General features: G+C 37.6%; 2 non-coding genes across 2 annotated transcripts; both read right to left on the bottom strand.

The window, feature by feature from the left end:
* Nucleotides 1-2,803: 2,803 nt before the first annotated feature.
* Nucleotides 2,804-2,907, bottom strand: LOC127898998 (small nucleolar RNA R71). The gene has a single exon (XR_008050766.1). It is a non-coding gene; the product is annotated as a small nucleolar RNA R71 (small nucleolar RNA).
* An 8,550-nt stretch (nt 2,908-11,457) lies between these two features.
* Nucleotides 11,458-11,561, bottom strand: LOC127898974 (small nucleolar RNA R71). Its single transcript, XR_008050742.1, has one exon. It is a non-coding gene; the product is annotated as a small nucleolar RNA R71 (small nucleolar RNA).
* Between the last annotated feature and the right edge of the window lie 6,435 nt (nt 11,562-17,996).

Below are 17,996 nucleotides of genomic sequence, written 5' to 3'. Positions count from 1 at the left end.
TGTACTTAACACCAGTCCCCCAGTTTCTGGTCTTGCGAGTGAAATGAGTTAAGAGTGGAAACTGATATTTGAGTCTTGCCAACCCGGGGGCTTCCCACCTAGTCATCTTGTTAACTGGGACGGACCTGAGGTACCATTTTTCTTCTGGGGAGACTCCGACCTGAGCATGGGCCTAAGTGAACAGATCCATTGCATATCTGGGCTTACATCTATCCTGGCCTCTTGTAACGGTTAGTGACGTGGCATCACCAGACTCTTCGTATTTGAAATTTGAAACGACGGGCTATCCACCCTCGATATGTGGTGAGTGAGCTGGCATCCTCATCACTTAAATGTTCTATTTTTCCCCTTTCCACTCCAAATCCCTAGGTTGAAATCCTCGTTGCTTTGTTCATCCGTTTCTCCACCATTAACTAGCCCCCTCTCTGAACTTTACTCACACTTCCTGCGTCCGGGGTTTCTACTTGCTGGCTTTTTCTCTGTCACGGCAGCGCTATCAGGGCCAGTTAATCTCAGGTACTGCTTTTAATCTCTTCTCTGGTTGTTGTTGATTGGGTTCTGTTGAGTGTTAGAAAATGCATATTTATAAAGGAGAAAACCGTCATTTTACATTTCAAGTCTTACTAACAACCCTTACTTTTATGTATTTAACATTCTTGTGATTTAATTACGTGTGTTTTATTTTAATTAAGTAATTTATGTATTTTAGGGGCATTATAGTCATTTCACAATAAAGGAGAGATCAGACGGCAAAACGGACATCACTTTTGAACTCAGGACGGTCGAAAACCTTAGGAGGAGCATAAAAGGAAAAATGGCACTATTCACATGTACGGTACTATTCACGTGTACGGGACTGTATACGTTACTGTTCACGGCACTGTTCACATAGACGGATCGATGACGTGGCATTGACCGATGATGTGGCATTGACTGATGAGGTGTCACGATCCTGTTGGACTAAAATTCTTATGTACTGTTGATGGTGACGTGGCAGCATATCAGTGGACGAAAAATCTCGCGTACGGTGCATGCATCACACAGGATTATTTTCAACCAAACCGTGTTACTGTTCATCCGGGTCAAACCGCGTTACTATTTAAAGTCGGGTCAAACCGTGTTACTGTTCATCCGCGTGGTCAAACCGTGGACTGTTGACTGATGACGTGGCGCAATCCTGAGCGTCCAAACTGTTTTTAATCCGATGGCCATGATTTACTCCATGTATCTATAAAAAGGGGGCCTCTCCCCCCTAATTGGATATCTCTGAATCCATTTTTGGGATCCATTTTCTGTAATTCCTTCTCCATCTTGTATTTTCTTCGTATTTTAATAAATTCCCATTTTGCCCCTAGTTCAATTATGAGTGGCTAATTTTCTTTCAAGCTTGGGTTGAAGGTGAAGTCTCAACATGTGTCATGGGCTTAATTTGGTAAATTTATTTTCTCTTCCCCTCTAATTTTTGTGGATGTTTTGACTTCTCGTCGACAAATAATACTAATCTTGTCTAGTACCGCCTTGGTTTCACCGGCCCTCTAGTACAAGGTTATTATTATTTGGCACGATAAGCCCTTAGCACCATATTGATTAGAGCGTGGTTCATGAGGTGTGGATTCCCCCCTCATGATTTAATTGGCATTAATACGGATTATTTAGCCCATGATGCATGTTGATACGGATCTAGATACCCAAGTACGTCATTTCAATAGAATTATCTTCAATTTATTCTCGCCATTGCAATTCCAATTTTAGAATTTATTCTCGCCATTTTAATTTAAGTTTTAGCATATTCCAAACCATTTCCACCATAAATCCAACCACCCATTTACAAAATTAATTTTACACATAATTAAAATCCACCTCCTCGTGGGATCGACACTCGTCACCATTGATCTATACTACAATAGATTCGTGCGCTTGCGAGTACATTAAAATTTACACAACAAGTTTTTGGCGCCGTTGCCGGGGAGGTAAGTAATTTTAATTCATAGAATTAATTTTTGTGAATAATTTCTTTTATTTGTTTTCTTGTATTTTTTTTAATTATTAAAAATAAAAAATAAATCTACATTTAAAGATTAGTATTTCTTTTCTTTTTCTCTTCTTTAAAATTCTGTAATTTAATTTTCAATTTATTTTTCTTTGTAATTTTTTTTTGTTTATCTTATTAATTTATTTTTAGTTAATTTATTTCACGTATTTGTTTTTGTGTATTTTTATAGAAAGGTTTTAATAGCGCAATAAGGTTAGTATCGTAATTTCTCCATCTTCTTTATTTTTATTTGTTTTGTTCCCATCTTTATTTTCATTTTATTTGTTTTGCATGCATGGTCGTAGGTCATTATTACCTAATCTTGAACCTATAGACCTTGAATTAGAAAAAACACTTCGCACACAAAAGCACATTAAAAATAAATTTGAAATGGATTTGCAACCACAAGAGAGACCATTTAAGGACTACTTCAGTTCCTTAGCTAATTTGAGCACATCATGCATAAGATACCCAAATGTAGCTGCTAGGAGTTTCGAATTAAAACCTAGTGTGCTAAATTGTCTCCCCACATTTTATGGCCTAGAAAATGAGGACCCATATAATCATCTGAATGATTTTCATGCAATTTGTCAAACTTTTAAATACGAGAATTTTTCAGACGATGATGTTAAACTTAGATTATTCCCATTTTCTTTAAAGGATAGAGCTCGTTCATAGCTTAATACATTGCCTGCTAATAGCATTGCATCATGGGAACAAATGGTTACAAAATTTTTGAATAAATATTTCCCAGTGCATAAAACCAATGCTATTCGCAGGGAAATCTCGGAGTTTACCCAGAGAGAGGACGAGCAATTTTTCGAAACATGGGAGCGATTCAATGGGCTACTCTTGAAGTGTCCACATCATGGGTACGAGAAATGGCACCAATGGCAATACTTTTTGGAGGGATTACTACCGAATGTGCAAGAATGGCTAATGGCAACAAGTGGAGGAGAGCTAATGTCAAAAAGTGCATCAGAGATTTGGGAATTCTTCCTGCGACAAGCGGATAATTCCCAACAACGGAGTCGATCACTCAGGAATACTAGAAGAATTAAGGGAGTAAATGAGGTTCACATTGGCGAATCAAGTTCAGAAATTAAAGAAGTCAAAGCAATAATTGAAGGTCTCTCTCGACAAATAGCATCATTATCGACTGCTAAATCAACAGAGCCACATGACCATGACTCATACTCAGATCAAGCCAATGCCATAGGTGTAATGAGAAAACCATCGAATTAGAACCCATACTCCAACACATATAACCCTGGATGGAGAGACCACCTCAATTTTTCATGGTCTCAAGGATTCCAACAGAACGGACCAGCAGCTCCAGCTCCACCAATTCCACAAAATCCTCAAGCCTCTCAGCCACCATTTAGACCATACAATCAAAACCAGAACCACTCTCAACCTAGACCATGGGAGGATGCATTCCAGAATTTCAGGAATGTTACTCACTCCACGATTGAGCAACAGAACCGCACCATTGATGGACTACGAAATGAGTTGAGAGCGGGCTTCAACTCACAAGCCCAATCAGTTTCAAGCCTCGAGAAGATGGTGGGACAACTTGCTTCTTCAGTTCAGACCTTGGCAATGACCGTTGAGAAAGGTAAGTTTCCAAGTCAACCAGTGCCTAACCCTAAAGGAGTGCATGAAGCAAGTACCAGTTCACCACAGCAACATGGAGAGGTCAAAGCAGTAATGACCTTACGAAAAGGAAAGGAAGTCGACAACAAAGTGGAGATGCCGGTGACAAAAGAAAATCAAATTGTACCTGTGAATGTTGAGGACTCACCACCGGAGGAAAAAGAAGAAACCAACCTACGAGAATATGTTCCTAAAGCTCCATTTCCTCAGAGGTTAGTGAAAGGAAAGAAGGGAAAATCCACAGGTGAGATTCTTGAAATCTTCAAACAGGTAAGTGTTAATATCCCTTTACTTGATGCTATAAAACAAGTTCCATCTTATGCCAAGTTTCTTAAAGACCTTTGTACTAAAAAGAGAAATATGCATGTTCAAAAGAAGGCATTTTTAACAGAAAACGTTAGTTCTATACTCCAACATAAAATTCCTTTAAAATGCAAAGACCCAGGCTCCCCCACTATCTCATGTAGTATAGGGAACCACACAATTGAGAATGCTTTGTTGGATTTAGGAGCTAGTGTAAATTTATTGCCTTATTCAGTATTTGTGAAACTTGGACTTGGAGAATTACACCCAACTCCAGTGGTGTTACAACTTGCAGATCGGTCCACAAAAATACCTCGTGGTATTGTGGAGGACGTGCTTATCCAGGTAGACAAGTTTTATTTTCCTGTTGATTTCATTATAATTGACACTCAACCAATACAGGATTCAAGGAAGCACATCCCCATTATTCTAGGCCGACCTTTCTTGGCAACTACGGATGCTCACATTCAATGCAGGACTAGAAATATGCAATTGTCTTTCGGCAACATGACTATGGAGCTGAACATCTTCAATATTGCCAAACAACCTCACAGTGCAGATGATGGAATTGTTGATGTGGATTTAATTGAATCATTAGTTGATGATACTTTTGTTTCAAACCTTAGTGATAATCCTTTACAAACATGTTTAACTCACTTTGGTTTGAATTTTGATATTGACAGATCAGTCGATGAGGTCAACGCCCTACTTAACTCCGCACCATCCTTGGACACTAATAAATGGAAGTCAAGAGTTGAGCAACTAGCACCATCAGAGAAGAAACTCATCCCATCATCAGAATCACCACCGAAACTCAAGCTCAAACCATTACCCAACACTTTGGAATATGCGTTTTTGGGAGAAGAAAGTACTCTACCGGTAATCATCTCATCATCCCTCAATGACGAACAAAAAGGTAAGTTGTTGGATGTTTTGAAAGATCACAAAGGGGCATTAGGATGGACCATAGCAGACATTAAAGGTTTAAACCCAGTAGACCGCATGCATTACATTCACCTTGATGAAAATGCTAAAACTACTAGGGAAATGCAACGTCGGTTAAATCCTAACATGAAAAAAGTTGTTAGAACTGAAGTCCTTAAGCTATTAGACGCAGGTATCATTTACCCAATTTCTGATAGTTCATGGGTCAGTCCTGTACAAGTTGTCCCTAAAAAGTCAGGAGTCACAGTAGTTATGAATGCTGATAATGAATTGATACCCACTAGAGTGACTACAGGATGGCGTGTATGCATTGATTATAGGAAGTTGAATTCTGTCACACGTAAAGACCATTTTCCTTTACCATGTATTGATCAAATGCTTGATAGATTAGCAGGTCATGAATTTTATTGCTTTCTAAATGGCTACTCAGGATACAATCAGATCCCCATAGCACCAAAAGATCAGGAGAAAACTACTTTCACTTGCCCTTTTGGCACATTTGCATATAGGAGAATGCCATTTGGATTATGTAATGCACCTGCTACATTTCAACGATGCATGTTGAGCATTTTTTCTAATATGGTTGAACGATTCCTTGAAGTCTTTATGGATGATTTTTCTGTCTTTGGTGACTCGTTTGAGCAATGTTTACATCATCTAACACTAGTTCTGCAGAGATGTATCGAGAAGAACTTGGTCTTAAATTGGGAGAAATGCCATTTTATGGTAAAACAAGGTATTGTTCTCGGTCACATCATTTCGAGCAAAGGTATTGAGGTTGACAAAGCCAAGGTGGATCTCATTTCTAATCTTCCTCCACCCAAAACAGTCAGAGAAGTAAGATCTTTCCTTGGGCATGCTGGTTTCTATAGACGTTTCATTAAAGATTTTAGCAAAGTTTCTAGACCCTTATGCAATTTACTTGTTAAGGATGTACCTTTTATCTTTAGTGATTCATGTCTTATGGCTTTTGAAAAATTAAAACAGTTGTTAACATCATCACCCATCATTCAGGCCCCAAACTGGAGCTTACCATTTGGGCTAATGTGTGATGCATCTGATTATGCAGTAGGAGCAGTATTAGGACAAAGAGTTGATCGAATTCCCCACGTTATTTACTATGCTAGTATGACATTGAATGATGCACAGTAGAACTATTCAACTACTGAAAAAGAAATGCTAGCAGTAGTGTTTGCATTAGAGAAATTTCGATCTTATCTCATTGGTTGTAAAATAATTATATTCACGGATCATGCTGCTCTTAAATATCTTCTCACAAAGAAAGATGCAAAAGCCAGACTAATTCGTTGGGTGTTACTTTTGCAGGAATTTGACTTGAAATTCAAAGATAAAAAAGGGACAGAAAATGTTGTGGCGGACCACCTCTCTCGTCTCCATCTTGACACAATTACAGAGCCTTTAATATTGAATGAGTCATTTCCAGATGAACAATTAATGAGTGTGGAAGTATTACCTTGGTATGCTGATATAGTTAATTATCTTGTTACAGGTAAACTTCCTGAGCATTGGACCAAGCAAGACAAGGCAAAATTCTTTGCAGAGATAAAGAATTTCTTTTGGGATGACCCGTATTTGTTCAAGTATTGTGCGGATCAAATTGTTAGACGATGTGTCCCAGAAAGTGAAATTCAGAATATCCTTTCATTCTGCCACGAACAAGCTTGTGGAGGCCATTTCAGTGCTAAGAAAACAGCGACTAAAGTTTTACAATGTGGTTTCTATTGGCCATCTATATTTCGAGACGCTTACACTTTCTGTTCTTCATGTGATAGGTGTCAACGAATGGGGAGCATTACACGAAGGAACATGATGCCACTAAATCCAATTTTAGTGGTTGAGATTTTTGACGTATGGGGTATCGACTTCATGGGACCCTTTCCCCCGTCTTTTGGCCATCAATACATATTGGTTGCTGTTGACTACGTATCGAAATGGGTAGAAGCAATTCCATGTAGAACCAATGATCACAAGGTGGTGATAGGATTTTTGAAAAGCAACATTGTCTCGCGCTTTGGATTCCCTCGAGCAATAATCAGTGATGGTGGTGCCCACTTTTGTAACAAAGCATTCAAAGCTCTGTTGACAAAGTATTCAATCACACACAAAGTGGCGACCCCGTATCATCCGCAAACCAGTGGCCAAGTTGAGATCTCCAATCGAGAAATAAAGCACATATTAGAAAAGACGGTGAGGCCGGACAGAAAAGATTGGTCATTAAGACTTGATGATGCCTTATGGGCATATAGAACGGCTTTCAAGACCCCGATTGGGATGTCACCCTACAGGCTAGTGTATGGAAAAGCTTGCCACCTACCTGTGGAACTCGAGCATCGTGCGTATTGGGCCATCAAGAAATTCAATTTTGACATGCAGCAAGCCAGCTCAGAAAGAAGATTACAGCTGGCAGAACTTGAAGAAATTCGCAATGATGCATACGAAAATGCCAAGATTTACAAGCAACGAATGAAAGTCTTCCATGATAAGCAAATTATGAGAAAATCGTTCACTCCAGGTCAGAAAGTGCTTTTATTCAATTCTCGCTTGCACCTATTCCCAGGTAAGTTACGCTCTCGTTGGTCTGGCCCATTTATTGTTCATACTGTTTTTCCACATGGGGCAATTGAAATTAAAGACCCAAAGAACGGTGTCACGTTTAAAGTTAATGGTCAAAGATTAAAGCCATATCTAGAGTACCAACCACATGAAGAAGACACCGAAATAAATTTGAGTGACCCACCAAATTTGAATTGATTTTTTTTCTTTTCGTTGATTTGATTTTTCTTTCTTTCTTTTTATTATTATTCTTTTGCTAATTAAAATTGTTTTTGCATAAGTGTGTTTATTTTACCATTAAGTTTTCTCTTATCATTTTTAATCATGAGTCTTATACTTAGACCGTTCCTCCTGAACATTCTTAAACCACTTCAACGTGTCAAAACTCATCTCAAAAGGCAGATTCAATTTTGTAAAACACAACGCATTTGGGCTCTACAACCACCAGAGTTAGTAGCCTATGTTGAGGGTTTAGAACGCCAACTCAGAGACATTGAGAGAAGTGTTTACGACATCCAGTTGGAGCTTGAGGTAAATTCAATAAGAGGACGATTTTAATTTTCTTTGTGTGTTTTAATTTGTTTTTCTATTTGTGTGCTTTAGTTTGTTACCCCGGTGAAATGGCGGATAACGGTACTCCGTGACAATCAAGTTGGTTACTTCAGTTTCCCATAATAACTGATATTCTGAGGCGAAGGTATGGACAGAAACGAGATTCTAGCGAAGCTTCACAAGCGATTCCCTTCACTTCCTCAGAATGCCCTCCTTACGATCTATAAAGCTCGGTCCGAACGCATGCGATTACTCATGAGGAATAACATACCTGCTGACATCCGTTGGTTAATCGAGGCTAAAGTACGATCGGCAGGTGAGTTACCTCCAAAATTTATTGCATTCATGCCTGGTTGTGGTAAAGGAAATTATGCAAGAAAACGACGAGCTCGAAGAATTTCTGTTGCTTGTCATAAGTGTGCCAGAATGAGTTGCAATAAAAACCCATGTTCTTTAGGAATGGTGTCTGATAACAGGGAAGATAAGATTCAATTCATTAGGGATGGCTTGAATAAGGAGTCATTGGATGATATCCTTTTGTCTCTTGAAACGCATCCCAGTGGATATGTGCAAGGAGCAATTCTCCAGTTATGGCCATTATTCCAGAAAGAGCATGCACGATATAGTCTCAGGAATCTGACTATAAACGACCCTGTTTGCCAGTTTATAAGAAAACTGGATAGGAAGCCTATCCTCGACCCATAGAGGGCGTTTAAGCCGTTTCTGGACGTAAAACCAGAGGAAGATGTGAGCCACAGTCGCAACTACCTGTAAATATCCTTTTACTTTATTGTTATTTTATTTCACTATTGTCTTATTGTTTGCATTATTGTCTTAATAATTTTATTACTGTTTGCTTTTTCCTTATTACTGTTTGTTTTTCCCTTTTTACTGTTTCCTTTTTGACTCGCGAGCCACGTGCTTTACGCGTTATTTGACATGGACATGTGACCTCATACACAACTATGACCCACTATCACCAAGACTCTTAAATGTGATTTTCTTTGTCAAGCACTCACAAATTGTTTTTGAGAAGTATCACAATGTCAGCTACTCCCAATAGACAATTCAAGAACATTTGTGTGCTTTCTGGATTTACATATGGCAAACATAAAGAGTTCGTTGAGGCTGTTGAGTGTTAGAAAATGCATATTTATAAAGGAGAAAACCGTCATTTTACATTTTAAGTCTTACTAACAACCCTTACTTTTATATATTTAACCTTCTTGTGATTTAATTACATGTGTTTTATTTTAATTAAGTATTTTATGTATTTTAAGGGCATTATAGTCATTTCACAATAAAGGAGAGATCAGACGGCAAAACGGACATCACTTTTGAACTCAGGACGGTCGAAAACCTTAGGAGGAGCATAAAAGGAAAAATGGCACTATTCACATGTACGATACTATTCACGTGTACGGTACTGTATACGTTACTGTTCACGACACTGTTCGCATAAACGGATGATGATGTGGCATTGACCGATGATGTGGCATTGACTGATGAGGTGTCACGATCCTGTTGGACTAAAATTCTTATGTACTGTTGATGGTGACGTGGCAGCATATCAGTGGACGAAAAATCTCGCGTACGGTGCATGCATCACACAGGATTATTTTCAACCAAACCTCGTTACTGTTCATCCGGGTCAAACCGCGTTACTGTTTAAAGTCGGGTCAAACCGTGTTACTGTTCATCCGCGTGGTCAAACCGTGGACTGTTGACTGATGACGTGGCGCAATCCTGAGCGTCCAAACTGTTTTTAATCCGATGGCCATGATTTACTCCATGTATCTATAAAAAGGGGGCCTCCCCCCCCTAATTTGATATCTCTGAATCCACTTTTGGGATCCATTTTCTGTAATTCCCTCTCCATCTTGTATTTTTTTCGTATTTTAATAAATTTCCATTTTGCCCCTAGTTCAATTATGAGTGGCTAATTTTCTTTCAAGCTTGGGTTGAAGGTGAAGTCTCAACATGTGTCATGGGCTTAATTTGGTAAATTTATTTTCTCTTCCCCTCTAGTTTTTGTGGATGTTCTGACTTCTCGTCGACAAATAATACTAATCTTGTCTAGTACCGCCTTGGTTACACCGGCCCTCTAGTACAAGGTTATTATTATTTGGCACGATAAGCCCTTAGCACCATATTGATTAGAGCGTGGTTCATGAGGTGTGGATTCCCCCCTCATGATTTAATTGGCATTAATACGGATTATTTAGCCCATGATGCATGTTGATACGGATCTAGATACCCAAGTACGTCATTTCAATAGAATTCTCTTCAATTTATTCTCACCATTTTAATACCAATTTTAGAATTTATTCTCGCCATTTTAATTTAAGTTTTAGCATATTCCAATCATTTCCACCACAAATCCAATCACCCATTCACAAAAATTAATTCTACACAATTAAAATCCACCTCCTCGTGGGATCGACACTCGTCACCATTGATCTATACTATAATAGATTCGTGCGCTTGCGAGTACATTAAAATTTGCACAACAAGTTTTTGGCGCCGTTGCCGGGGAGGTAAGTAATTTTAATTCATAGAATTAATTTTTGTGAATAATTTCTTTTATTTGTTTTCTTGTATTTTTTTTATTATTAAAAAAAAAGAAAAAAAAAATGAATCTACATTTAAAGGTTAGTATTTCTTTTCTTTTTCTCTTCTTTAAAATTCTGTAATTTAATTTTCCATTTATTTTTCTTTGTAATTTTTTTTGTTTATCTTATTAATTTAATTTTTAGTTAATTTCTTTCACGTATTTATTTTTGTGTATTTTTATAGAAAGGTTGTAATAGCGCAATAAGGTTAGTATCGTAATTTCTCACTCTTCTTTATTTTTATTTGTTTTGTTCCCATCTTTATTTTTTGTTTTGTTTGCATCTTTATTTTTATTTTATTTATTTTGCATGCATGGTCGTAGGTCATTATTACCTAATCTTGAACTTATAGACCTTGAATTAGAAAAAACACCTCGCACACACAAACACGTTAAAAATAAAATGGATTTGCAACCACAGGAGAGGCCATTTAAGGACTACTTCAGTCCTTTAGCTAATTTAAGCACATCATTCATAAGATACCCAAATGTAGCTGCTAGGAGCTTTGAACTAAAACCTAGTGTGCTAAATTGTCTCCCCACATTTTATGGCCTAGAAAATGAGGATCCATATAATCATCTGAATGATTTTCATGCTATTTGTCAAACTTTTAAATACGAAAATTTTTCAGATGATGATGTAAAGCTTAGATTATTCCCATTTTCTTTAAAGGATAGAGCTCGTTCATGGCTTAATACATTGCCTGCTAATAGCATTGCATCATGGGAACAAATGGTAACGAAATTTTTGAATAAATATTTCCCAGTGCATAAAACCAATGCTATTCGCAGGGAAATTTCAGAGTTTACACAAAGGGAGGACGAGCAATTTTTCGAAACATGGGAGCGATTCAATGGGCTACTCTTGAAGTGTCCACATCATGGGTATGAGAAATGGCACCAATGCCAATACTTTTTGGAGGGATTATTGCCGAATGTGCAAGAATGGCTAATGGCAACGAGTGGAGGAGAGCTAATGTCAAAAAGTGCATCAGAGATTTGGGAATTCTTCCAGCGACAAGCAGATAATTCCCAACAACGGAGTCGATCACTCTGGACTACTAGAAGAATTAAAGGAGTGAATGAGGTTCAAATTGGCGAGTCAACTTCGGGAATCAAAGAAGTCAAGGAGATGGTTGAAGGTCTTGCTCGACAAATAGCATCGTTATCGACTGCAAAATCAACAGAACCACATGACCATGACTCATATCCAGACCAAGCCAATGCCATAGGTATAATGAGAAAGCCATCAAACTACAACCTATACTCCAACACATATAACCCTGGATGGAGAGACCACCCCAATTTTTGCATGGTCTCAAGGACTCCAACAGAATGGACCAGCAGCTCCAGCTCCACCAATGCAACAAATTCCTCAAGCCTCTCAGCCCCCATTTAGACCATTCAATCAGAATCAGAACTACTCTCAACCCAGACCATGGGAGGATGCATTCCAAAATTTCAAGAATGTTACTCACTCCACGATTGAGCAACAGAACCGCACCATTGATGGACTACGAAATGAATTGAGAGTGGGCTTCAACTCACAAGCCCAATCAGTTTCAAGCCTCGAGAAGATGGTGGGACAACTTGCTTCTTCAGTTCAGACCTTGGCAATGACCGTTGAGAAAGGTAAGTTTCCAAGTCAACCAGTACCTAACCCTAAAGGAGTGCATGAAGCAAGTACCAGTTCACCACAGCAGCATGGAGAGGTCAAAGCAGTCATGACCTTACGAAAAGGAAAAGAAATCGACAACAAAGTGGAGATGCCGGTGACAAAAGAAAATCAAATTGTACCTGTGAATGTTGAAGACTCATCACCGGAGGAGAAAGAAGAAACCAACCCACGAGAATACGTTCCGAAAGCTCCATTTCCTCAGAGGTTAACAAAAGGCAAAAAGGGAAAATCCACAGGTGAGATTCTCGAAATCTTCAAACAGGTAAGTGTTAACATCCCTTTGCTCGATGCTATTAAGCAAGTTCCATCTTATGCTAAGTTTCTTAAAGACCTTTGTACTAAAAAGAGAAATATGCATGTTCAAAAGAAGGCATTTTTAACAGAAAACGTTAGTTCTATACTCCAACATAAAATTCCTTTAAAATGCAAAGACCCAGGCTCCCCCACTATCTCATGTAGTATAGGGAACCACACAATTGAGAATGCTTTGTTGGATTTAGGAGCTAGTGTAAATTTGTTGCCTTATTCAGTATTTGTGAAACTTGGACTTGGAGAATTACACCCAACTCCAGTGGTGTTACAGTTTGCAGATCGGTCCACGAAAATACCTCGTGGTATTGTGGAGGACGTGCTTATCCAGGTAGACAAGTTTTATTTTCCTGTTGATTTTATTGTAATTGACACTCAACCAATACAGGATTCAAGGAAGCACATCCCCATTATTCTAGGCCGACCTTTCTTGGCAACTGCGGATGCTCACATTCAATGCAGGACTGGAAATATGCAGTTGTCCTTCGGCAACATGACTATGGAGCTGAACATCTGCAACATTGCCAAACAACCTCACAGTGCAGATGATGGAATTGTTGATGTGGATTTAATTGAAGTATTAGTTGATGATACTTTTGTTTCAAAGCTTAGTGATGATCCTTTACAAACATGTTTTGGTTTGGATTTTGATATTGACAGATCGGTCGATGAGGTCAACACCCTGCTTGACTCAGAACCATCCATGGACACTAATAAATGGAAGTCAAGAGTTGAACAACTAGCACCATCAGAGAAGAAACTCATCCCATCATCAGAATCACCACCGAAACTCGAGCTCAAACAATTGCCCAACACATTGGAATATGCATTTTTGGGAGAAGAAAGTACTCTGCCGGTAATCATCTCATCATCCCTAAATGACGAACAAAAAGGTAAGTTGTTGGATGTTTTAAAAGAGCGCAAAGGAGCATTAGGATGGACCATAGCAGACATTAAAGGTATAAACCCAATAGACTGCATGCATTACATTCACCTTGATGAAAATGCTAAATCTACTAGGGAAATGCAACGTCGGTTAAATCCTAATATGAAAGAAGTTGTTAGAACTGAAGTCCTTAAGCTATTAGATGCAGGTATCATTTACCCCATTTCTGATAGTTCATGGGTCAGTCCTGTACAAGTTGTCCCCAAAAAGTCAGGAGTTACAGTAGTTACGAATGCTGATAATGAATTGATACCCACTAGAGTGACTACAGGATGGCGTGTATGCATTGATTATAGAAAGTTGAATTCTGTCACACGTAAAGACCATTTTCCTTTACCATGTATTGATCAAATGCTTGATAGATTAGCAGGACATGAATTTTATTGCTTTCTAGATGGCTACTCAGGATATAATCAGATTCCCATAGCACCAAAAGATCAAGAGAAAACTACTTTCACTTGCCCTTTTGGCACATTTGCATATAGGAGAATGCCATTTGGATTATGTAATGCACCTGCTACATTTCAACGATGCATGTTGAGCATTTTTTCTGATATGGTTGAACGATTCCTTGAAGTCTTTATGGATGACTTTTCTGTCTTTGGTGACTCGTTTGATCAATGTTTACATCATCTAACACTAGTTCTGCAGAGATGTATCGAGAAGAACTTGATCTTAAATTGGGAGAAATGCCATTTTATGGTAAAACAAGGTATTGTTCTCGGTCACATCATTTCGAGCAAAGGTATTGAGGTTGACAAAGCCAAGGTGGATCTCATTTCTAATTTTCCTCCACCTAAAACAATCAGAGAAGTAAGATCTTTCCTTGGACATGCTGGTTTTTATAGACGTTTCATTAAAGATTTTAGCAAAGTTTCTAGACCCTTATGCAATCTACTTGCTAAGGATATACCTTTTGTCTTTAATGATTCATGTCTTGTTGCGTTTGAAAAATTAAAGCATTTGTTGACATCATCACCCATCATTCAGCCCCCAAACTGGAGCTTACCATTTGAGCTCATGTGTGATGCATCTGATTATGCAGTAGGAGCAGTATTAGGACAAAGAGTTGATCGAATTCCCCACGTTATTTACTATGCTAGTATGACATTAAATGATGCACAGTTGAACTATTCAACTACTGAAAAAGAAATGCTAGCAGTAGTGTTTGCATTAGAGAAATTTCGATCTTATCTCATTGGTTGTAAAATAATCGTGTTCACAGATCATGCTGCTCTTAAATATCTTCTCACAAAGAAAGATGCAAAAGCCAGACTAATTCGTTGGGTGTTACTTTTGCAGGAGTTTGACTTGGAATTCAAAGATAAGAAAGGGACAGAAAATGTTGTGGCAGACTGTTGTGCAAATTTTAATGTACTCGCAAGCGCACGAATCTATTGTAGTATAGACTAATGGTGACGAGTGTCGATCCCACGAGGAGGTGGATTTTAATTATATATAGAATTAATTTTGTAAATGGGTAGTTGGATTTATGGGGGAAATGATTTGGAATATGCTAATACTTAAATTAAAATGGCGAGAATAAATTCTAAAATTGGAATTGCAATGGAGAGAATAAATTGAAGATAATTCTATTGAAATGACGTACTTGGGTATCTGGATCCGTATCAACATGCATCATGGGCTAAATAATCCGTATTAATGCCAATTAAATCATGAGGGGGGAATCCACACCTCATGAACCACGCTCTAATCAATATGGTGCTAAGGGCTTATCGTGCCAAATAATAATAACCTTGTACTAGGGGGCCGGTGAAACCAAGGCGGTACTAGACAAGATTAGTATTATTTGTCGACGAGAAGTCAAAACATCCACAAAAACTAGAGGGGAAGAGAAAATAAATTTACCAAATTAAGCCCATGACACATGTTGAGACTTCACCTTCAACCCAAGTTTGAAAGAAAATCAGCCACTCATAATTGAACTAGGGGCAAAATGGAAATTTATTAAAATACGAAGAAAATACAAGATGGAGAGGGAATTACAGAAAATGGATCCCAAAAATGGATTTAGAGATATCAAATTAGGGGGGGGAGGCCCCCTTTTTATAGATACATGGAGTAAATCATGGCCATCGGATTAAAAACAGTTTGGACGCTCAGGATTGCGCCACGTCATCAGTCAACAGTCCACGTTTGACCACGCGGATGAACAGTAACACGGTTTGACCCGACTTTGAACAGTAACGCGGTTTGACCCGGATGAACAGTAACGCGGTTTGGTTGAAAATAATCCTGTGTGATGCATGCACCGTACGCGAGATTTTTCGTCCACTGATATGCTGCCACGTCACCATCAACAGTACATAAGAATTTTAGTCCAACAGGATCGTGACACCTCATCAGTCAATGCCACATCATCGGTCAATGCCACGTCATCATCCGTCTATGTGAACAGTGTCGTGAACAGTAACGTATACAGTACCGTACACGTGAATAGTACCGTACATGTGAATAGTGCCATTTTTCCTTTTATGCTCCTCCTAAGGTTTTCGACCGTCCTGAGTTCAAAAGTGATGTCCGTTTTGCCGTCTGATCTCTCCTTTATTGTGAAATGACTATAATGCCCCTAAAATACATAAAATACTTAATTAAAATAAAACACATGTAATTAAATCACAAGAAGGTTAAATATATAAAAGTAAGGGTTGTTAGTAAGACTTAAAATGTAAAATGACGGTTTTCTCCTTTATAAATATGCATTTTCTAATACTCAACACACCCCCCAACCAGCTTATTGCTAGTCCCTAGCAAATAAAGCGAAAACAAAATTCAAAATAATTTTTTTTTTGTTTTAATAGAAACACTCGTATTTATTCCATCAGATTAATGATAACACTCAAATAAAAGTATAAGCATTATCTCCAGTCTAAAGCAACATCACACCCACATCAACCATCCACATGAATTAGCCCAGTAGACTTTGTTTTAGCTACTCTCAAGAATGACATGTCAAACCCCAAAATCTCACTGGAAGTAGTGACACTCTCACAAATAAATTAATCCCAATAAAAATAGTCACTCCAATGAATGGTAATTGAGAGAGAAAATAATAAAGAAGTGATATCACATGCTCTCACCAAGATGAAATAAATATGCCCTCAGCTTAGAAATAATACGATCTCAAGTCAAATAAAATGTTAGTCAACCCACTTTATTTATCTTTTTTTTTTTTAATTATGCATCACTACATCTTTTTAGCCCATATAACTAGCTTCTACTTCAAACTATAGTTCCCTAAAATTAAGAAGGACTTTTATTAGGATGAAACGTAGGCTAGGGACATGGCTAACAAAGAAGGAAAATAAGGAAAACAAAGTGTATGTTTGAGAAAAATGCAGAGAAATTTTTTTTTTTTTTTTGGAAGTTGCAAGGTGGATTTCACCTATTTTTATTCTTTTGAAACAACAACTTTTGTTTTTGTTTTTGTTTTTGTTTTTTTTTTTTTTTGGCATAACTTCACTTAACAACATAATTATTTACATTTTCTCAAACATAAATAGGTGATGGAACTTATAAGACATCGGGTAATACTCCAAATCGGAGTGGGTCAAGATGATAAGTTGACAAAGAAAATATATTTTTTTTTTAAAGGCTCAAAAGGGTTAACTATGGATATTTAATAAAAGGGATGGCTAGAAAGGCTCAAACGGATCAAAGATGGCCTTTCCATCGTCTTTTAGGGCTCTGAATAACCTTCCATATCTACTAGTTAGATGGGCCTCCAAATGTAGCAACACACTCTTTTTTCTTTTTTTTTATTTTACAATTTTTTTTTTAGGGTTAACTCAAAAGTAATTTAGAGATCGTGTATAAAATAATAAACTGCTAAGCTGTATAAAGAGTGGGCAAAAGGGTTATTCTCCAAGAAAAATAATAGGCTCAAAAACTCACTTGGTACTTATTATGACATGTTCATTCCTTCAAGCAACTCATATATGTCTCCGACATCAACATGTAGAGTAGCAAACATAATGTAACATCACTTAAGACCAAAGATAATACAAATACTAAAATTTAAAATTAATCATGTCACCCAATGTTAAAACAAATCACAAAAAATTTTTTTTTTTTGTTTAAACAACATTCTACCCCCCAACCTATTCTAAACATGAAAGGAAAATATGCATGCAGAAATGTGAAAATGATGCATAAAAACTAATTAGAAAAGTTACACGTAAAATGATAGAAAACGAAAATGATTTTTTTTTTTAAAGAAGATGCGTTTCTAGAGGAACTACACTCCATATTCAGCCATCTTCGACTCAAAAGTTGAAAAATGTATATTTATAGAGGAGAAATTAAAAAGAAGAAAAATAAACATAAACACATAATAAAGAAAAAGAAAATGTCTGATTTTTTTTTTTTT

The sequence above is a fragment of the Citrus sinensis genome, chromosome 7, assembly GCF_022201045.2.
Source record: "Citrus sinensis cultivar Valencia sweet orange chromosome 7, DVS_A1.0, whole genome shotgun sequence".
NCBI lineage: Eukaryota > Viridiplantae > Streptophyta > Magnoliopsida > Sapindales > Rutaceae > Citrus > Citrus sinensis.
Note: the sequence above shows the minus strand (reverse complement) of the source record. Positions and strands in the feature narration are given on the sequence as shown.